At 40.3% G+C, this 20,355-nt stretch overlaps 1 protein-coding gene and 1 long non-coding RNA gene across 3 annotated transcripts in view; one reads left to right on the top strand and one right to left on the bottom strand.

Moving 5' to 3' along the window:
• Positions 1-2,095: 2,095 nt before the first annotated feature.
• Positions 2,096-19,391, bottom strand: LOC141783317 (uncharacterized). Its single transcript, XR_012597248.1, has 3 exons — positions 19,201-19,391; positions 6,031-6,206; positions 2,096-2,295 (listed from the first exon to the last, which is right to left on the bottom strand). It is a non-coding gene; the product is annotated as an uncharacterized LOC141783317 (long non-coding RNA).
• The window catches only part of c9orf72 (C9orf72-SMCR8 complex subunit), a 21,086-nt gene continuing 19,351 nt past the window's right edge, over positions 18,621-20,355 (top strand). Inside the window, exon 1 of one of the 2 annotated variants that reach the window (XM_074660550.1) lies at positions 18,621-18,812. The gene's annotated coding sequence lies outside the window, so the exon portion shown is untranslated. Of the gene's footprint in view, positions 18,813-20,290 lie in introns of those variants that run through there. The other variant, XM_074660551.1, reaches the window with a different exon arrangement.

Genomic DNA, 20,355 nt, shown 5'->3' with positions numbered 1-20,355 from the left:
CCAGTTTGGAAAAGACGATGTCATGTACCAATCAGGATTCACTGTCTGAATGGAGGAAATTAGCTTTTGAGTGTGTGACTTAAATAACATGTTAGATGATAAACAGATGTTTTTATTTCCAAACTTTAACTTTGACTGTTGTTATTTGCATTGATTGATTATGAGACAATGGGCCGCTGGGCACTGACATGTAAAGGGTCCCCACCCCTCCTACATAAGTATAAGAGCCACAGATTCAAAGAGACATCTTTTTGGTCATTTTGCATGTCTTTGTAGACGTTTTGCGTCTCTTTGTTGTCGGATTCTGTCTCTTTTTGGTCATTTTGTCCTGTTTGTAGATGTTTTGAGTCTCTTTTTGGTCGCTTGGCGTTTCTCTGTAGATGTTTTGCATCCCTTTGTTGTCATATTCTGTCTCTTTTTGGTCGTTTTGTCCTTTTTGTAGATGTTTTGAGTCTCTTTTTGGTCGTTTTGCATCTCTTTGTTGTCGTATCCTGTCTTTTTGGTCATTTTGTCCTCTTTGTAGAAATTTTGAGTCTCTTTTTGGTCGCTTGGTGCTTCTTTGTAGGCGTTTTGCGTCCCTTTGTTGTCGTATCCTGTCTCTTTTTGGTCGTTTTGTCCTCTTTGTAGACATTTTGAGTCTATTTTTGGTCACTTGGCGTTGCTTTGTAGACGTTTTGTGTCCCTTTGTTGTCATATTCTGTCTCTATTTGGTCGATTTGCATCTCTTTGTAGACATTTTGAGTCTCTTTTTGGTCGCTCTGCGTCTCTTTGTTGTCGTATCCTGTCTCTTTTTGGTCGTTTTGTCCTCTTTGTAGACATTTTGAGTCTCTTTTTGGTCGCTTGGCGTTGCTTTGTAGACGTTTTGTGTCCCTTTGTTGTCATATTCTGTCTCTATTTGGTTGTTTTGTCCTCTTTGTAGACATTTTGAGTCTCTTTTTGGTCGCTTGGTGCTTCTTTGTAGGCGTTTTGCGTCTCTTTGTGGTCATATTCTGTCTCTATTTGGTTGTTTTGTCCTCTTTGTAGACATTTCGAGTCTCTTTTTGGTCGCTTGGTGCTTCTTTGTAGGCCCCTGGGCCAGAGCCTCTGTGCCCAGTATGCCCGTTCAGTGATCCGTCCATAGTTATTTGTTTCCCCAGTTTGACAATGAATGAACATATAAAAACCTCATAATCATAGTTAATTAATAGTTAATTTACCACCAGGCTTGTTAGAACTTATCCCCAATTACATCCTTACTGCATTGTTGTATCAAAGCTTGTTAAGTTTTTAACTTTTTCCCCAAACTGCCCCTGCCTTACTAGTGTTACCAAACATTTCACTGTCTGGTTGCTCCAGACATCTGTGCTGTTTTGATTCGGGCTTCACAGTAACCCGAATCCATAAAACATATTGGAGTTTGGTGCAGTGGCTCTTCCCAGTGCCCCGAGGCTCTGCTGATGATGGACAGACGATAATGAAAGGTCAGTCGCTAATCGAGCTGGCCTGCAGGTTCACGCCACGCAGGACCCCAGAAGGCCCCTCGGTGAGGAGCTGTAAAAGTGTAATGTTAGAGCCTGTTGGTTTTGATGGTGCTGGTGTTGTACTGCTGTAATAAAAGCTTGCTGCTCTGTAGCCACATAGTTGAACTAATTCGCCTTCAGACCATCCATCAACACAGGAGCCTCCTTTGCATTTACAGTACGTTACTGCTGATATAGTGGGTACATTAATCACTGTTCTCATCACTCATGAAATACTCCAGTTATTGACCCGTCACTTCACATACCACTAAGAAATCAAAAGCTACTAAAGCTATTACAAGCTTTAAACTTAATTCACTGATAGTTTTCAGTGCCATATATATATATATATATATTTTAAATGGCCTATAATCAGACCAGAAGTAATCATACACTTAATGGTGTAAAAACAGATGGAGCCCCAGATTTATAATTGTGTTTACAGCTCCTAAAATTGCAGCTTGGCATCTTTCACAGTGTTGGAAAGTTCTTCATCTGAAGCATCCACAGATACTAGATCTCTGCAACAGTGAATAACAGAAGGAAGCAAGTCATTTTCTGAAGAAGATGAAAAACATTCACAAGGCTTTTTACTTTTGAAAGATGAAATAACACATTGAAAAGTTGCATTTGGAAGTAATTTAACACACACTGGCTCAATTTAATACACTCAAGTATTTTGCTACTTAACAGCTTGGTCTGGTATGACCGGTAACTGTGGCTTTTCACAGTGCCAATCTGTAGTTAGTTTTCCATTCGAATGTAGTGCCAAATTGGATCCGCATTTCCGGAAAATCTGCAAAAGAAAATGCAAATTAATGTGCCTTTCCATCCACTACTGTTGATGTGCAAATATATGGAGCTGGCCGGATCAAGAAAAACAGCTGGTGGCACTAATTCTCCAGTCGGGTGCCATAAAGCCATCGCATAAGAGGGCACAGCGACATGACATAATTAAAAAGTCAAGCCTCAGAAGGTGGAAAACCTGATGGAAATATGGTATTTATGTTTGTTCTCGTTGTATGAGGAACGTTGCAGTCATCGTAAGAGAAAGATTGAGTGGCAAATAAGTCAAATGCTTCATGCACGTCATAATGTATTTGCTAAGTCTGTTTCCATTGCACACTTTATCACATTTTGTTTCAACTTTTACAAATAGATATTTTGACTTTTTTCAAATTTCCAGCATTTCCACTCAGGTTCTTTAAAGTTGCAGTAGGTAACTTTGAGCAAATATGATAAAAAGTTGTATAAAACTGTCACTGTATCCTGACAGTAGTGCTCCTAATGGCATTTGCAAGATTTCAACGTGCCCAGAAAAAAAATCAAAATCAGAGTCGAGCAGTCTCTTGGAGTTGTCAATCACTGCTAGCAAAACTCGCGAACTCCACAAAATCTGTTACTGTGTACTCAAAGGTATACGCATGTATTGGCACTTCTACATTTTAGTCCTTGGCGTACCGTGACTTTTTCTTGCACTTCTCTCAAGCTGCAGTTACTCTTTTCTGCCCTCTCCATATCAGGTTCTCTGGGAGATTCATAATGGAGATTCATAACGGCACAGCGCCAGCATTTTTGCGGCGAGCTTCAAAAGTCGTATGAACATAAAAACAATGTGTAGAGCATCTGGATGAGCCGACAGACAGCACAGAGGAGGGGGATGAGAACGAGAGTGCTGTAATTTATCGATACAATATCCTTTTTGTAAAACAATGAATGAATTGTTCATCAGAATTTTTTTTGTTTGTGAACTAATATGATTATAAAACATTATTTCAAAAGTTTTCTGGATCTGCCATTAGGAGGACTAGGAGGACGCAGAGGAACATGATTTTTTAACAGATTATCTGTATCATGCACTATACTGTCAGGATATAGTAACAGTTTTAATAAGATAACTTTTTTATCATATTTTTGCTCAAAGTTACCGACTGCAGCTTTAATGCGCAAATTGAAAACGCACATAAAAACAGGTGGATTGAAACACACTTTTTTACGTAAGTGCAGTTTGGAAATGTAATGATGTTTCATGCTGAAGAGTGGTGAATTTTACTCTTGTTTTGTCAGTGATGGTGAAACCGCACTCACCGGCAACCCCCCCATTTAACCCCGCTCCGGTCAAAGTCGAGCACCACTCATCTCATCTCAGCGGAACTGCCCCATTAAAACGAAGCTTGTGGCGAGTGTCAGCGAGAGGTGCAGTGTTGAAAGATGAGAGCAATAACAGAAAAGAAGCACATTGCATTGAGTACCGTCGACCCCCGTGGTGCGGATTGCATTGCTACGTCGTCCAAACCTCCGGGGGTAGAAAAAGGTTCAGTGTGACGTCATTTTACAGGCTTCATCCCCTGAGTTGTATGAGCCCAGGCTGGGAGCTTATGAAGGCCTCGTCCCTGCAGAGTGTTACATGTGTATGAAGAATTACAGCTGGGGTGCCTGAAGGCATGCAGTGTGATTTGTGCTGAGGCCATGGAGAATTGCAGTCATATTAGAGATGTCCTCTGGGCTTCACTTGCAACCCGTGTGAACACTAACCCTGTAGGCAGCTAAGTGTTCAAGCTGCCGTATGCACTCAGCAGCACTGCGGTATAGCTCCTATGAAACCCCAGAGCCATAACTTTATTTTGAAGGATAAAGGACGGGGAGGAACATGTCATTTACATATCGACCTATCTTATCAGCGCATGTTAATTCTTTCTTTTTTTTCTTACTGTTGCACTGCAGTTAGCCAACAAGTGAGATGAATGATTATAAATGATTAATTTGTGAGTTATGACTCCCTGCCCCGCTTCCTCCCGCAGATACTAAATCACAGAGGAAGAAAAGCAAAGCTAGGTGCTGATTAATTCAAACATTAACTCTCCTACAACAAGCCTCCCAGTCAGCTTTAAATAGGCCTATTGTTCAACTGAAATTTGCTCTCGTAAGACACAAGACGTCTCTTCGTGCCAGCGTTCTTGTCAGTGAGTCACCAATTAATTTGGATGTATTCTGGAGGGCTGGCCAATGGCGGTTAGTTACCAATCCCATCCATTCTGAGCTAGTTTAAACGCGAAGATGTGACCTACATGCAGCCTGATTGGACTTTACATGGGACCAGTGGGGTCTGAAAAGTGAAGTCAATGCAGAAGTGCCTTAAACTTGCATTCTCTCTAATAGCCAGCAGGGGGCGACTCCTCTGGTTGCAGAAGTCAGATTGTATAGAAGTCTATGAGAGAATGAGCCTACTTCTCACTTGATTTATTACCTCAGTAAACATTGTAGACATGAGTTTATGGTCTCAATCGCTAGTTTCAAGTCTTCTTCAATACAGCATGATGTTCATTTAGTAAATTATGGTCCCCTTTAGATTCAAATAGACCATAAAGCAGGGGATGCTCTAGAGCGTGGCTACCTTGTGATTGACAGGTCGCTACCACGGTGTTGTCTGAGTTTTCTTCTTAGAACTTTAACCCTTTCACAGTGTGTTTTCAGTTCATGAATGTTAATCATAACCTTTTTGCTCACCTAAAAATGCCTTATTTAGCGTTCGGTTGTACGTAGCTCCACCCTCTTGTGGCACTTCTGGTTGCAAAAACCAAGATGGCGACAGACAAAATGCTGAACCCAAGGCTTCAAAACGGCAGTGGGGGATGTCATGGTGACTATGTCCACTTTTTATGTACAGGCTATGCATGTGACACCTGCAAATACATGTGTTAAGGCTGGCCCACACTAAGAGATTTGTAAGAGACCCCACACATAATGACATGTTAGGTTAAATTTAACAGTTATGTTCCTATAGTGTGTGGTGAGCAACGATTTGGCCAAAACAGCACAACACGCATTAACAGATTCCATTCATGAACAATTAGAGTCCCGACTAAAAATAAAACGTAAATCTCGCAAAATCTATCGCGATCAAAACGTGACTTTAGTGTAAACAAACATGGCGGACGACAGGTAGGAGGAATTAGCGATACTTTGTACTGAAAATTCACGAAGAAAAATTAAAAAATATAGGTGAAATCTTGTTTTGTTGCCACAGATCAACAAGTTGGTCCTCCATTTCTTAGGTCCATCTTTCTACCACTTTATGCTTCGCGTTTTGCATTAGCTCACGCATTAGCCACGGCTGCCATTATGCCAATGGTTGTCCCTCCTTCTTCAGTCAGCTTGTTCACAATTCGCTATCGTCCTTTCCCACATGACTGCGTCATCGGCTGTCCTCGGGGTTCCCCACACATAACAGGAGATCCGATCGTAAATATTGAGCATGTTTAATATTTACGATTTGAAATCGGTGCAGCCAGGATGGACTTCCAAGCCGGTCGGAAGATGCAAAATACACTCTTAACATACCTCACACCACAGGAATATCTGGGAGGATAATCTTTAGAATCATCAAAAAATCTGGGCTTTGATTGTCAGTACGGGGGGAATCAGGCCCAAAATCGTCTTGAATCTTGTGTAGTGTGTGCCCAACATTAACTGTTTTTTTACTAATTAACACAAGCACAATTAAAACTCCCTTTAAAGGCGCTACAAATACCTTGCTGTAATTGCACGCCCTGGCCCGAGAAGGATCCATCCTCCGCTTAGCGCTGGTCCGGTGTCAGCCAGCAGTCAAAGTGATGAGGCAGAAGTCAGCGCCTTTCCTGGATGAAGAGGTCACAGCCATGCTTAGAGGGTCAGGAGAGCTAATTAGACAGAATGAATGACGGGGACCTGAGGGGATAAATGCAATTACCAACAGAATGAAAGGCATAAGTAGAGGAGATAAACCCATGAGATATCAGCTGATGAAAGTATAAATTTTTAACTTTAAGCCCTGAAATACCTGAAGCTAAAAATCAAATATATGCAGCGCTTTTAGGTGGGTACAGCAGGAAGCTCGCAGCACAAACAGCTTTTGGCTCATTACCACACAGCACACACTCTGATCATCGTTAGTGCATAGTCGCAGGGATGAATATACCTCCCTTCTGTCAGGGAATTTATGGACAATATGAGGCCTGCTTGCCAAATTAAATGATGAGCTAAAGAAAGCTTGCAGTGTACCGGGGTAACAAGGATCACCTGCTCCTAAATATATACATCCCTGTCTCAGCAGGATGAGTCGGACTGAGCCTGCAGACGGCAGAATGTCACTTCAAGCACATCTGGGGAGAGAAGCAGCCTGAATAATCATTATAGCCTGTTCAGCTCTTTCCCCAAAAAAGGCAGCAATAAGCAGAAGAAGTGCCGGTGCTGCGCGTTTCATGTCGCCTGTTTGATTGTTTGATCCAGGATAAAAGACGCACGGGAAACCCGGACGGCTGTGTCTGCTTGGCTTCCTTCCAAAGACTGTCTGTCACTGCTTTGGAAGCGACTGGGAGTCCCTTAATGTCTTTGCAGTATAGCAAGGATGTCTAGAGGAATTATAATCTGTACAAGTAAGACTGGGGTTGACACTTAACAGTGTCTGAAGGCAGAATGTTAATAAGAGCAACAAGGCATAAATGAACCCCTAAGAACATTTGTGCATGCAAGTGAGTCAGCTTGATGTGTTGGTCATGTGAATATCACTGATAATACAAGAATAAAGAATTACTTAAATGAAAACCAAGCCTATCCCAGATAAGTTAAATGACATTAATCACTCCGCTTTACAGGTGTTCTAAAATATCCTAGATTGTAACAAACTTTGCACCGCAAAGATGAACATATTTCCACAAATAACATTTGAGTCATATTATGAATTGTTGTCAGAAGAGGACAAAGGGAAGGACAGATGCCTGGATACTTCAGTGCAAACCTCCAGGTGCGAACATATGACATCAGCCGACCTAGACAAACCAGAGTCGTACCTACGACCAATTCACAGCCATGTTGATATTCAGTACAACAACACTCCCTCTTGTGGGATAATGACACGATAATGCGTTAGGCCAAAGCATGTTTTTTTAGTGATTATTTTCTGTACTTATGTTACATTGTTAGTGTATGTATTGTACTAAGTTTAGATACTTATTTTAAAGCCAACCATGAAGTTTTTCTTATACCCCTTTAAGTGATTTTGTGTGAGCTAGTGACGTAGAATAAAAAGTGAGAAAGACTGCTTATGGCGTGCGGGAGGGGAGACAGTTGGTCCAACAAACACAGGGCCGGTGTTCGAGACCGGTGTTTTTGTTTTGTAAGTCATGTTAGTGACGTTTGTGACGTGTTGTCCGTACTTATGTTACATTGTTTCCGTGCGTATTGCACTTAGTTTAAGTACTTATTTATAAGGCTAACCATGACATTTTCCCTAAACCCTACTAAGTGATTTTGTTGTCTAAACCTAAGTGAGTGGTTACGTTGACCCCTGCTGGTAGGCTACTGCACCACGGTGAGGCAAAACGTGACACTGGCGCACTATCCTCTGGTGGACAGGCGAGTCTATATCACACGCTTTGGCGTGATATCGGGTTGTAGGGAAAGATTGTGGTTAGGGTTGATAAAAAGGTGAACACAGACTCTTGTCTCATTACATGCCCATTCCACCACCCCGACCTATACACACCTGTAATTTCTGCCTTGCTATACATAAAACACTCTCTACTCTGTGCTCTGGCACTGCACATTAGCATTAGATCTAAATCGTGAGCTGTGGAAAAAATCCCCATATGGATGCAATTCCTCTGATATGGTCTGATGAAAACCTATATGTGAGATGGGGCCACACAGTGTTGTTGTGTACAGCAATAGAAAGCTATATATATAAAAAAGTTCTACAAAATACTGAGTGGATTCTGTGCCTGACTGCTCAGGTCTGAGTTCTGAGTAAAGCAGCCCCACCGAGTGCCACTGGCACTTAGACACAGGGAATTGGAAAACAAGTTCAAAGGGATTGTGGAGGCTTTGGTCTTGACCCAAGAAAACCTGCGAGGGACAAAGCAACACCCTCAGAAAACAGCAGGCTGCTCTAGCAGAGGTAGTATACTGCAAGAAGGATGTGGCAAGGTGAGTTAAAATAGATTCTCAAGCAGAGACAGGGGACACACTGGGAAAACTTTGTTGTGGAGCTCCGTGGCCCACAGGGAGGCGTATTAAATGACACATGAAAGGAAGACGCTTAGGTACAGTACGCTGAGATACTGTAGCGGCTGTTGCTGGAAGGCTGCAAAGACAGGATACGGTCCATGGAATTTTTTGGTAATATTAATTTGCAGGCTCATTCATTTCCACTGTACCGTTGAGTTCTGATCCAAAGCCAAGAGAATGCAGCTTCGAAATCGGGCCAAAAAGGAGCGAGCAGAGCGTAGCCTCTTCATCATGCATCATCACATCCCGCGGGATAGGATAAACAAATGTTCGCCACGGGGTGTGAGGGTGGCCAGAAAACACCAGGATAAACAAATTATATAATCACGGCAAAACGGTCGAGCGGAGGCAGGTGTTTCGAAGGGCTCACAGCTTACGGCAGAGCAAATAAAGCATGATGAGCACATGTGGGGCATGAAATCCCAACACAAACACAGCCAGTAGACTGGACAATAACTGGTGCCTTCGAGCCAGGAGTGAACAGTTCATGACTTCTGCTACAACAACGCATATTAAAAGTCATAATAGCAGCTAAGATAAAAAAGACAAGGAAGGTAAAAAATCACATTCTTAATGCATTTGAAGTGGAGCTTGATTAAACCTGAAGTGATGCTTTAAAAATCAAAGGAGATCAGAGGTTCGCTGTTGTCATAGCATCCCCCCGATGAAGACGTATTCAAGGTGAAATGTGTCACTGAGTTTTAACTATTCAGATTATCAGAATAAAGGCTTTTTGCTCTCAAAATGTGCCAGGGATGGTTTTGGGCTTTTAATACATTCTGGTAAGTCTCTATTTAGAGGAGGAGCAGCTATTGATTCCTCTCTGCTAGGACACTCTGATATCTTTACCAACACCTCAGGTCATTTGTATTGATCCGGTCCAAAGTTTTTGAAGTTCTGGCAGATTTTAGGGAAAATAGGAGTAAAAAGGAGTAACACCAGGTTGGTAATGTTAATACAATGTAACAATTAACTGTCTGATATTATTATCTCCACCAGGCATAAGCGTGTGGGGAGATCATGTGTTCAGTCGCGTGTGTGTGTATCTGTCTGTCTGTCCACGGCTGATCTCGCAATAATTTTTTGTGCTCATGTATGACTGTGTGCTCAAGGACCTCTCATTATTGCGGTGATTCACAATTTTTTAAAAACTTATTTTATTGAATCCTCACTCCTCTAAACCATCCAAGGCATTTCTGGCAAAACAAACAAGCCTTGTCAACCTTGTCTGTTGCAGGCTACATTGTGGCCTTTTGTCATGCCTCAAAAACTGATATCCATAGAAAAGTTTAGTCTTATTTTGAACTGGAGTATCTGCAGATTCATTCCATAGCCGACATGGTATGATCCACTAAAGTTAGGCACAATATGAGATGAATAAATCCCTGTTTTCTTTGCCGCCATCTTGACTGTAAGGGAGCCAGGAGGGACAATAAGTGACATTTTTTTCTAGTTAGATACAGTTATTAGGTATTCCTGCCAATGCTTAAAAATTTAGACAACATGGGAAAAACGAAATATTATCTGTATCTTTTACGTGGAGTCTCCTAATACCATATGTTATATTCTAATATTCATTTTGTATTATAATCTTTGATCCAGTATGTAGCCGTTGAAAGTAGATTGTTACTCAGACAGCAAGTATAAAGTATGAACTTCTACTAAAGCTCTTGTTCCTCAACATGCAAGTGTTTATTTACACTGTTACTGACACTTCAACTGCTTTAATTTCTTGTCCTTCAAATGACACTTCAATTGCTTTCACCAGTTACACATTGTATGACATTTCAACTGCACTCAGGTCTTCATCAACAAACAAAACCTTCTCCACCTCCTCTAAGTTCTTCAACTTCCACAGTTCATAAGCCATTTACTCCTCAACTGCTTTAAGTTCACTTCAACTGGCTTAATTTTTTAGTTTATTCACTTGAACTGGTACTAATTTCTTTCAGGACGTCCACTTCAACTGAAAGTTGTAGCTTAATTCATCACTTTCACTTCAACTGACATTTCAATTCCTTTCAGGGTTTCAACTTCAACTAAATCTTTGACTCCTTTAATCTCTTTCTCCTCAACTGAAATTTCAAGTCCGTTCAGTGCTTACACTTTGACTGACACTTCAAAGCCTTTCAGAGATTCACCTTTAAACAAAACTTTCACTTAAACTGTTACTTCAACTTCACTTTTTACAATTAAAATGACACCTCAACTTCATTTAGTTCTCACACATCTTAAAACACTTCCATTTTTACTGTCATTTCAACTTCTTTCAGGATTTCTACTTTATTTATATTGCCACTTCCAGCTTCACCTGTTTCAGCGTTTCAAATGCAAATTTCCAGTTTTCTTCAAAAAAATTAAGCCTTTTCTTTTCAAATCAGGGAAACATAATAACACCATATTGTTTTAATGTTAATGTAATGGACCATTTCATACTTTGACATTATTAGATACATTTATTCCTGATAATGCTTAAAATGTATCCACCCAGGGGAACTAAGCCTCTTTATATAATTTACACAGGCTCCAAATACTGCGCATCATATTCAAATTTTGATGTATTATTATAATCCTTTGACAAATACACACCCATTGAGATATCTAATAGTATCGCTACTCCTACAGCAAGTACATAAACTCTCATTAAATCTCCCGTTCTTGATCATCCTAACATCTCACGATCAGACTTCATTTTGAGACAGATATTCAAAGTACTTTTTTTTTGTACTCATTATAATGATTGGCCCGTGGCAGCGAGCCACAGTGCAGCTGGGCAAGAGAAAATGAGCTTCTTTGAAGTTCCCTCTTTTGAATGGCAACACCGATCGTTGTTATTGTGCCTTGTTTTAAACCTGGAGGCTGCTTTGAAACCATACAAAGGGATCGGGCTTATTACGGCCCAGTAGCCTGTCCACACTTTGCCCCTTTTCAAAAACTGAGGAGTAATTTGAATTGGCAGGATCAGCCTTTGCTGAGCGTGATCACGAGCGTGACAGACTTTGGATCTTTGTGATCATCTGATTCATCTTTATCATTTTTTTGTTCTTCGTTCCACTCTATTTTGCAACGAGTAGCCTATTCATGTCGGTGTTTTATGATGTCTAATCTTATATGTCATTGTGCAGCATGTACTCAGCATGCATGTCTACCTTTCCCACCAATATGTGATATTTCCAGATCTAACACTGGGTATGTGAAGGAGGAAAGGAGGATATTCCACACAGAGAGTGGAGCTGGATGGTAGAATGAGGAAAGCTAGGAGTCATGGAGGCCCCCGGAGGCTGCTCTGAGGGCAGTTTTGCCCCATTTCTCGTGGCCATGTAGGTTAGCGGGGAAAAGGACTGATGTTAAACCGATCCTAATGGATGTTGGCGGTGAGCATCAGGCTGCCGGCATGGGCGGAAACAGGGGCCCGTCTGTCTGTCTAGTGTCAGATGAAAAGAGATGCTGCGCTGTCACTTCTCTCAATCACGTCTCCCGGAGCAGCGACGCTAATGAAGTGAACCGCAGACACAGAGACACAGCCACAGACTCCATAACCTCGGAGCTTTTTACAGCACAGATCGCTGCTCAGTCATCCAATGTAGCTCTTTGTACTTAAAATTCAGATTTAATTGTGTTTAATCCTAATTAAATTAGCAATTCATTAGGTTTTTACTATGCCAAACACATTACAGACCCATTAGAAATGACTTAACGAGATGCTATTAAGTGTCTTGACTGTCTTCATCAAGACATTATCATTCTTACCTTTCTATGTTCGGGACGTTTCTGGGCGTCAGCCTTTGGCCACTGGATGCAAGCACGCATTCCAAGAGGAAGCTATTCGAAAATGGCGAACATATAGCGCTGAGAAAACGTAAATATAGCAAAGCGAACGCCAAGCTGACAAAGCTCGTCCCAAAAAGAGAGTGAACGTGGGGTTTGGCTTTCACTTTCTCTGTTGTATGTGACCCTGCAGGTGGTACACTTGGCTGTGTTCTGGCAACTGTGGTCACGGGATGTGCGCTTCTGGTGTTGTTGAGCCGCTTTGTTGCTTTGTCACGGCAGTTGGCGTTCGATGCCACCGCACAAGGCACAATGTCCAGTCACATTTTTATGGTAAAATCATAGTAATTTTAAGCCCAACCATGTTCTTTTTTTCCTAAAATTAACCAAATGGTTTTATTGCCTAATCCTAAACAAGTGTTTTTGTTTACTTCACAACATTAAGCACCTGTTTACTGCGACCGAAAACTGACACAAAGGGGTCTGACAAAGCGTCATTGCGATTCGGGATGAGTTGGAGGGAGACATGAATGTGTGCACCAAATTTCATAACGAATATTTGTCAAGACATTTCACTCCGAACCACAAATGGGAACCTCATGGTGGCGCTAGAGGAAAGGTCAGGGGATCACCAAAATCATGAAGCTTCATCCTTTGGGGAGCATGATATGTCTGTACAAAAGGTCATGGCAATCCAGCCAACAGTTGTTGAGATATTTCAGTCTGGACCGACCAACCGACACGACTGGCCATCCATATAGCCGCACCATTGGCATGGTTAAAGCAGAAACCCGCTGCGGACACCCATTTGCTATATCTGTTTATGATGAGTAATGCAGTGGTTTCATCATCTTTACATAAATAAGTAACCCACACACACTCCATTCATGTAATAGGTCAACCGTCACTGAATATGCCGTCAGTGCTGTGTCAAGTGTGCTTCCTATAGAATCATTGTAGCAGCAGGTTGGAGCATTGGCAGCTTGCGGATTCACAACTTAACAGCTAGTTACTCTATGTGTGAAACAGAAGGTTTCTTTTAGCGAGTGATTATCATGTCAAAAAAAAGACATCATTTGGAGCCAGGGCTGCTGAAGTTTACACTCATTGTGAATGGGAAAGAAATGAACTGTGAATGGGGAAAGAAGGCAACACAGACAGATTTACCTCCCACTCATTTAAGGCACGTATAGATAAAATGGTAGTTGAAGAGAACGGTTCTATATACTGCATTAAAAAAGTCTGTTCGCCGAGTTGAATAATGAGCAAGGATGAAAGTGATGCACAAGAGAACAGAGTCTACTTTGAAAACATCCCTAACAAAATCAGAGAGGCTGAAAAGTTAGTAGGCTACAATGCAATCTTTACAGACGAAGAGTAAATCCAGGACTGAAGACAGGATGCTTAAATGTGTTGTGAGTGCACAGAGAGGTCACACAAAGAGTTGTTTGTAGGAGTGCGCTATATAATTTTGCCAACATATCACACAGATATAAGCCTCTTATTAGATATGAGAGGTTCTATAGGCCTATAAACTGTCTCTAAAGTGTTATTTTATGACATGTAAACAGTCAATTTAAAGACAGCGTCCAACTATTGGCAATGGGCAGCTTTCGGGCAATTATTATTAGCATTAGTCTTCAAAACCTTGTTAAGGGTAGTTAAACGTTTTGGGGAATATAGGCTACACTTAGATGAGAAGATCACGACATGTTCATACAGTATATATGAAGCTACAGCCAGGCTTAGCTTATAGCATAAAGGCTGAAATCAGGAGGAACCGCTAGCCTGGCTTTGTCCGAAGGTTAAAAAGAAGTCTGCCTATACCAGCACCTCTAAAGCTCCCCGTTTAACATGTTATATCTCGCTCTATTAATCTGCAGTGTTAAAGAGGCAAGTTGTATTTTTACAGGCGCCTGCAGGCCATATTCTTGGCAAGGCACAGTAAACTTTATGGAATCTTGTCATTTTTCAGTTTTTATGCCTCCGCGCTGGCAACAGTTGTAGGCCAGAGTCATGTTTCTTCAAATTTTGGCACAAACGCTCACTTGTACTCAAGGAGGAACTGATTCGATTTTGGTGGTCAAAGGTCAAAGGTCAAGGTCACTGTGAACTCACAATACACATTTTTGGCCATGATTCAAGAATTTATATCCTAATTATGACAATTTCATACAAATGTCGAACAGGATAAAATGATGAAGTGATGACATTTTGGACAGACATGGATGTAAACCCGACTGGTTGGCGGAGGCATACAACCACGAGGCAGTAAATCTAGTTGCACAGATTAAACAAGCGAGATAGCGTGTTAAACAGTTAGCAAGGTGGTTTTTTTTCTGCCATTGAACAGGCTTGTTGTTTCCCCATTTCCAGTCTTAAACTAAGCTAACGTCTCCAGCTTCCAGCTTCCTATTTTATGAACAAATATGAGTGTGGTATCCATCCCATTTAACTCTATTTCCCAAAATGTTACTTTAAACCATGCCTGACATATGATATAACTGTAACATTAGAGAACATTAGGAAATGGTTATATCCCCACATTTCCAAGCGAGATATCATGTAGGCAGAGAGTTCTTTTTGTGCTTCTACATATTTAGTGTAGCCTAATGATAAAAATCCAAAAGTGTGAATATAAGACCGTGGTTAGCAGGAAGGTGGGCAGTAACAGACCTCCAGAAGTGATACTTAGAGACACAAATATTGTGGGCGACATACATGATTATCCAAGTCTTGGTCCTGGTGCAAGAAAACCTGCAAGGAACAAAGTAACACCATTACAGTGTGCACTGCCAGTAAATTGGTTACTGGTCGGGTCTGTTCTGACTGTGGGTGGTTAGAGAGTCTGATTGCATTTTTGTGGTTGTCTGCAGCCACAAAGTGCCTGAATAGGTAAACCTAATATGTAATGTATTTTTGTCAACATGTTATGCCGCCATACCAGCAGACAGCTGGTGGCTGGCAAGTGGCAATAATAAGGTAGAATTAACCCAAAATAAATGGAAAAATAAAAGTATTCTAATCTGGTCCTTGACCCAAAGGATGGAGGTAATTGTTCACCAAATGGCAAAAATGTGAGGATTCGAAAGAGATACGAAAAGCCAAGCACTCAATCAAGTTCAATCGTGAAAACCTTGACAAGGAACCTGACAGTGCTTTTGAAGATGAAAAGAATTATAACAGGAAGAGAAAAGATCTTGAGGCACTTTTATGTAAAGCAAGTTATAGAGTCCTTTTTAATCTGGGGTGACTACGGTTAAAAATGAAGACCTTACACTTTCGACCTCATTGAGAAGACGTATTTATAACACCTTTGATTTTAGAGACAATCCACCAAGAGTACATTATCACAGCAAAAAAAACTAAATATATTAAAAATGCTTCTATGAATATGCCATATACTTTTTAAGAATGTTACCCTTTTGCCTCTGAGGAATGCAGAGAAATAGGAAGCCTCTGTTGCAGTAGTAAAGGCTGCAATGCCGTTCACAGAGTGCAATCACATCAGTGGGGCGGCCAGGAGGTAGAGCCACACAATTTAGAGTGGCTATTGACGGTCAGCGACCTTGCAAACTTCAGCAGGAGCCAACTTTTTTCAGCTGACTGTCTGGCTGACCGTCCGCACATTGTCTGCTGCTGCTGAGCTCTGTAGAACAAAAGGACTAAGTTCATGATGTGGCTCATAGAGAAATTCAGTCATAGAGGAAAGGGCAGGCAAAGGAGCAAACACTTTGATAGGTCTCAGAAAATGTTGGGATTTCCACAAAATAAAAGGGGATAATGTACACATTGGGAAAGGACAGACGGAAAGAAGCACAGAAAGACGTGATAGAAAGAATATGAATGTGTCAAAGAATATTCTGTATTATTTAGAGCAAGTTCTCATAGGTCCTAAATATTCAGAGACAGCAACACTCCTGTCAACTCCTGTCAAAATGTAATTAGTTCAGCTGAAGGACACAGTCACCTTATGCGTTTATATACTCCATCAATATCACTGAAATGGTAGCAAAAATGATTTAAAGGAATAGTTCACTTATTCTCTTTCTTTGTGAGAGTTGGATGGGAAGATTATAACCACTTTCATGTCTGTCTGTTAAATACATAGCTACAACCAGCAGCTTGGTAGCTTAGCTTAGCATAAAGACTGAAAACAGGGGGAAACAGTTAGGCTGGCTCTGTCCGAAAGTAACCAAACCCACCTACCAGCACTTCTAAAGCTCGAAATGTCACACGATAATGCGCAGGGCAAAAGTGTGTGATAAGAACGCCGTTCTTGCTTTAGGTGTGTCATTTTTAAATGTACCTACCTGCCATGTGAACTATTGTTTTATTCATCTATTTTTATTGTTATTTTATTATGACTTATTTATTTCATATTGTTTAAAAAAAAAATTGCACCATCAGTCCAACAAAGCCAAAAACAGCTCCTTTGCTTGTGCATGTCTGTCTTTGCTTATGTTTGTTTCCTGTCTGTTTTTACTTGTCCAAAATCGAATTGCCTTCGTGGATTAATAAAGTTGTATTGAATAGAATTGAATTGAATTTGCACAGGTCTGTACTGACTGTAATGTAAAAGCATCCACGTGAATATGCTACGCTCAGAGATAGTGACGTAGAATAAACAAGTGAGAAAGACTGCTTTTGGCGGGCAGGAGGGGAGGTGGATGGGCCCAACAAACACAGGACTTTCAACCAGAAGACCTATGTTGTTTTGAAAGTTATGTTAGTGACGTTTGTGACGTTAGTGACGTTAGTGACGTGTTTTTTGTAATGATGTTACGTTGTTTCCGTAAGTATTTTTACTTAATTTACGTACTTATTTTAAGCCAAACCATGTCATTTTTCTTAAATCTAACTAAGTGGTTTTGTTGCCCCCCGCTGGTACTACACCTTCTTGAACACGTGTAATTCACGCTTCAGCAGAGGCAAAACGTGACACCGATACCCTATCCTCTGGTGGACAGGCGGGTCTATTGCACGCTTTGGTGTGATATTGGGTTGAACTATCACGTAACATCTTATTTGATTAATTTGTGCAAATATTAAAGTATAAAAACATAAATTTCTGCTTCTCTTTTTTTACAGAGGGTTAATGTGCCGGACTATTTCTTGGCCAGTAGAATGTTGCTGTCATCGTGATGTTGTTAGGCAAGAATAAGCATATTTCCTGAAATTACAGGATACAACCAAAAGTGTCTTAGATGGCGGCACAACTGAATATACATAGTTCAACTCTGTGCAGTTGTGTAATTAGGGCTTACTGTTTGCAGGAGCATTCACTCTGATGAGCCATTTAGAGCCAACAGCGTCTGCCATCCCATTAGTGTCTTACTGAGACCATTGGGATTAATATTGTGAATGAGGTGTAAACTGTGTATATACAGTGTTGATAAATAGGTGTGAAGGTATTTGTGGTCCTACAGTAATTCAGCCAAGTTTCTGTAATGGGAGGGGCTCACTGGATAATTGATTCATGTTACACACACTTTAAGGGTGCTTAAAATTCCTGTAAATTTGAAAGTATCACATATATATCCTCAAGGAAATTATTACACAATCATGTTAACATCTAGGCTATTGACACATTTAAGGTTCCCCTGGAGGAGGTCTGCAGCCACTCATGGCAGGGAGATGCCGTGAATGTAATTTACAGTGTTATGATTGAAAGGGGTGAAGAAAAAAGCAATAGTTCTCCAGGACTGAAGTGGGTTGCTATTAATTTGGATTTAGCACCCTCAGAGGATGAAATTAAAAGCCTGTTTTGCCCGCAGATACATTCATAAATATGATCAGACTGTAAATGAATTTAAATGGAACACCAAAATACATGTTATCAAGAGCTCGTTAGCCTTAGAACATTTTAAAAGGAAATTATCATCACATTTAATTAATGATGTCGTCTTTTTTTTTCTACACTGTTTTTTGTATGTATTTCATTGTTTTTACTGGATTGTTTTCAAATGTTTGGTTAGGTTTTTCTGCACATTTTGTGTACTTCTTGTTGTTGTTTAACTTTTGTTGAATTTTTAAAATTATGGTAGTTTAGATCTTTCTTCCTTTTTTGTTGGTTGGTGGGAGGTCCTTTGTATAAATAGGCCTGTGGCTTCTTGACCTCTCCTGACACATTTCTTTTTTTTTTTTTCATTGACTGGATTTTTGTGCAGTTTTATATATGTGCAAATAAATAAAAAAAATAAAAATAAAAAATGTTTTCTATTTTTCTGCAGGTGGAATAAAAATGACATCACTGACTCACTGTCCACTGTCACGCCTCGCTCGCTAGAGGTCACTGTGCATCTCTATCAATGGGTGACGTGAGCGTGACGTACCAGGAAGTGTGTTGTAGAGAGACAACAACAGTGCAGCAGGCTAATTCAAGTGTTACCTGCTATATGCCAATAACAGAAACACATGTATGATGACTCTTCAGCAATATCTGAAATTATTCCTCTAAAAACGCTGCTGTGTGGAGTTAGCACCAAGAAGGCCGAACAAGTAAGTCATGGCGATATATCATTCCTCTGTGTGTTTTGTCAGTGTTAGCTTAGCTGGGCTAGTTTCAATCACAACCCAAGGCCTATAGAAGGAGGTTAGGTCATACGTCATCAATACATCACACCTCTGTTGGGAATTGTACATGCGCAGTAGAATCTGACCGCAGTTTGAGTTACACTGCGCATGCGTCATACCTCATACCCAAGACCCGTGTCCTAACCTCCTTCCATAGGCCTTGTCACAACCCTGTTAGCATGCTACACATTATTGACTGGTGAAACATTAAAGTTATTTGGTTCCTTACTGCCTACTGATACTATATGTTATAATTACCCACACTAGACTGTTACTTGTGTTTACAATACGTAAATCTGAGGAGTTTTCTTACCTGTGTAACGTTAAACATGCAAATCAACACCAGATTCGCTTGAAAAAGCCGTCAATTTAAAGTCATATTGCTTGCTGTAGACATACAGAGTTATCTGGCAACACAACAGCTACACAACTTAAATGAACAGAAGCTGCTGGTCAATTCGGCATACATTTAATCAATCAAATAGCAACTGTGTTTCTTATTTAGCCTTATACATGACAATATATGTCTGATATATCCTTATCCCTCAAGCTTCAAAGTATTAGCTAGATAGATATATAGATACTATAGATATATACTATAGATATATACTATAGAGAGAGAGATAGATAGATGATAGATATATAGATACTATAGATAGATAGATATATAAATAGATACTATAGATAGACAGATACTATAGATAGATAGATAGATAGATACTATAGAGAGATAGATAGATGATAGATAGATAGATAGATAGTAACTTTATTGATCCTGAGGGAAATTCAAGTTTCCAGCATCACAGTTCCATAGTGCAAAACATGTTAGTAAAAAGGCAGTAAAAAAGTTAGTAGTGCAAAGTACCAAAAAATATACCAGATATAAAAATACAAGGAGATGAAGAAAACTGTTAAAAGTGAATATAGTGCAGGATAACAGCTGTGATACACGATTATTAAAAAAATTAATATAGTGCAGAAGAGACTGTTAATAATGAATATAGTGCAGGGTAACTCCAGTAGCTTAGTCTATGAAAGTGCACTGTGTGCATTATTATCTGTCCTGCAGACTGTCCTCCTTTGTTACCTTATGGAAAGCTATAGTGTAAAGTAAAAGAGAAATCGTACTGAAATCAAGTGAGAGTATATTAAATATCAATGCCGAATTCCACAGAGGTCCATAAAGACTGGCATTGGCTTTTGGGTTTGCATTTTGCTGATGTATTTTTTGCCAAAAAATCAATTAAGCATGATATTGGCACTACTTTTAACAGGAGTCTGGTGAAACCTTGGTCCTTGCAGAAAACATTCAGATTTTCATGTTTGTCAAACACGACATTGTGAAGAGAGAAGCTGCTTTTGGCTGGTTCTAACCAGTATCAGCTGACTTAAACAACTTCCTAAATAAATCACTTTCATTTCCACTTATGTTATGATTCTTTGTAGCTACTATGTGAGCAGAAAACAG

This window comes from Sebastes fasciatus, chromosome 15 (assembly GCF_043250625.1).
Source record: "Sebastes fasciatus isolate fSebFas1 chromosome 15, fSebFas1.pri, whole genome shotgun sequence".
In the NCBI taxonomy this organism is placed as follows: domain Eukaryota; kingdom Metazoa; phylum Chordata; class Actinopteri; order Perciformes; family Sebastidae; genus Sebastes; species Sebastes fasciatus.
Note: the sequence above shows the minus strand (reverse complement) of the source record. Positions and strands in the feature narration are given on the sequence as shown.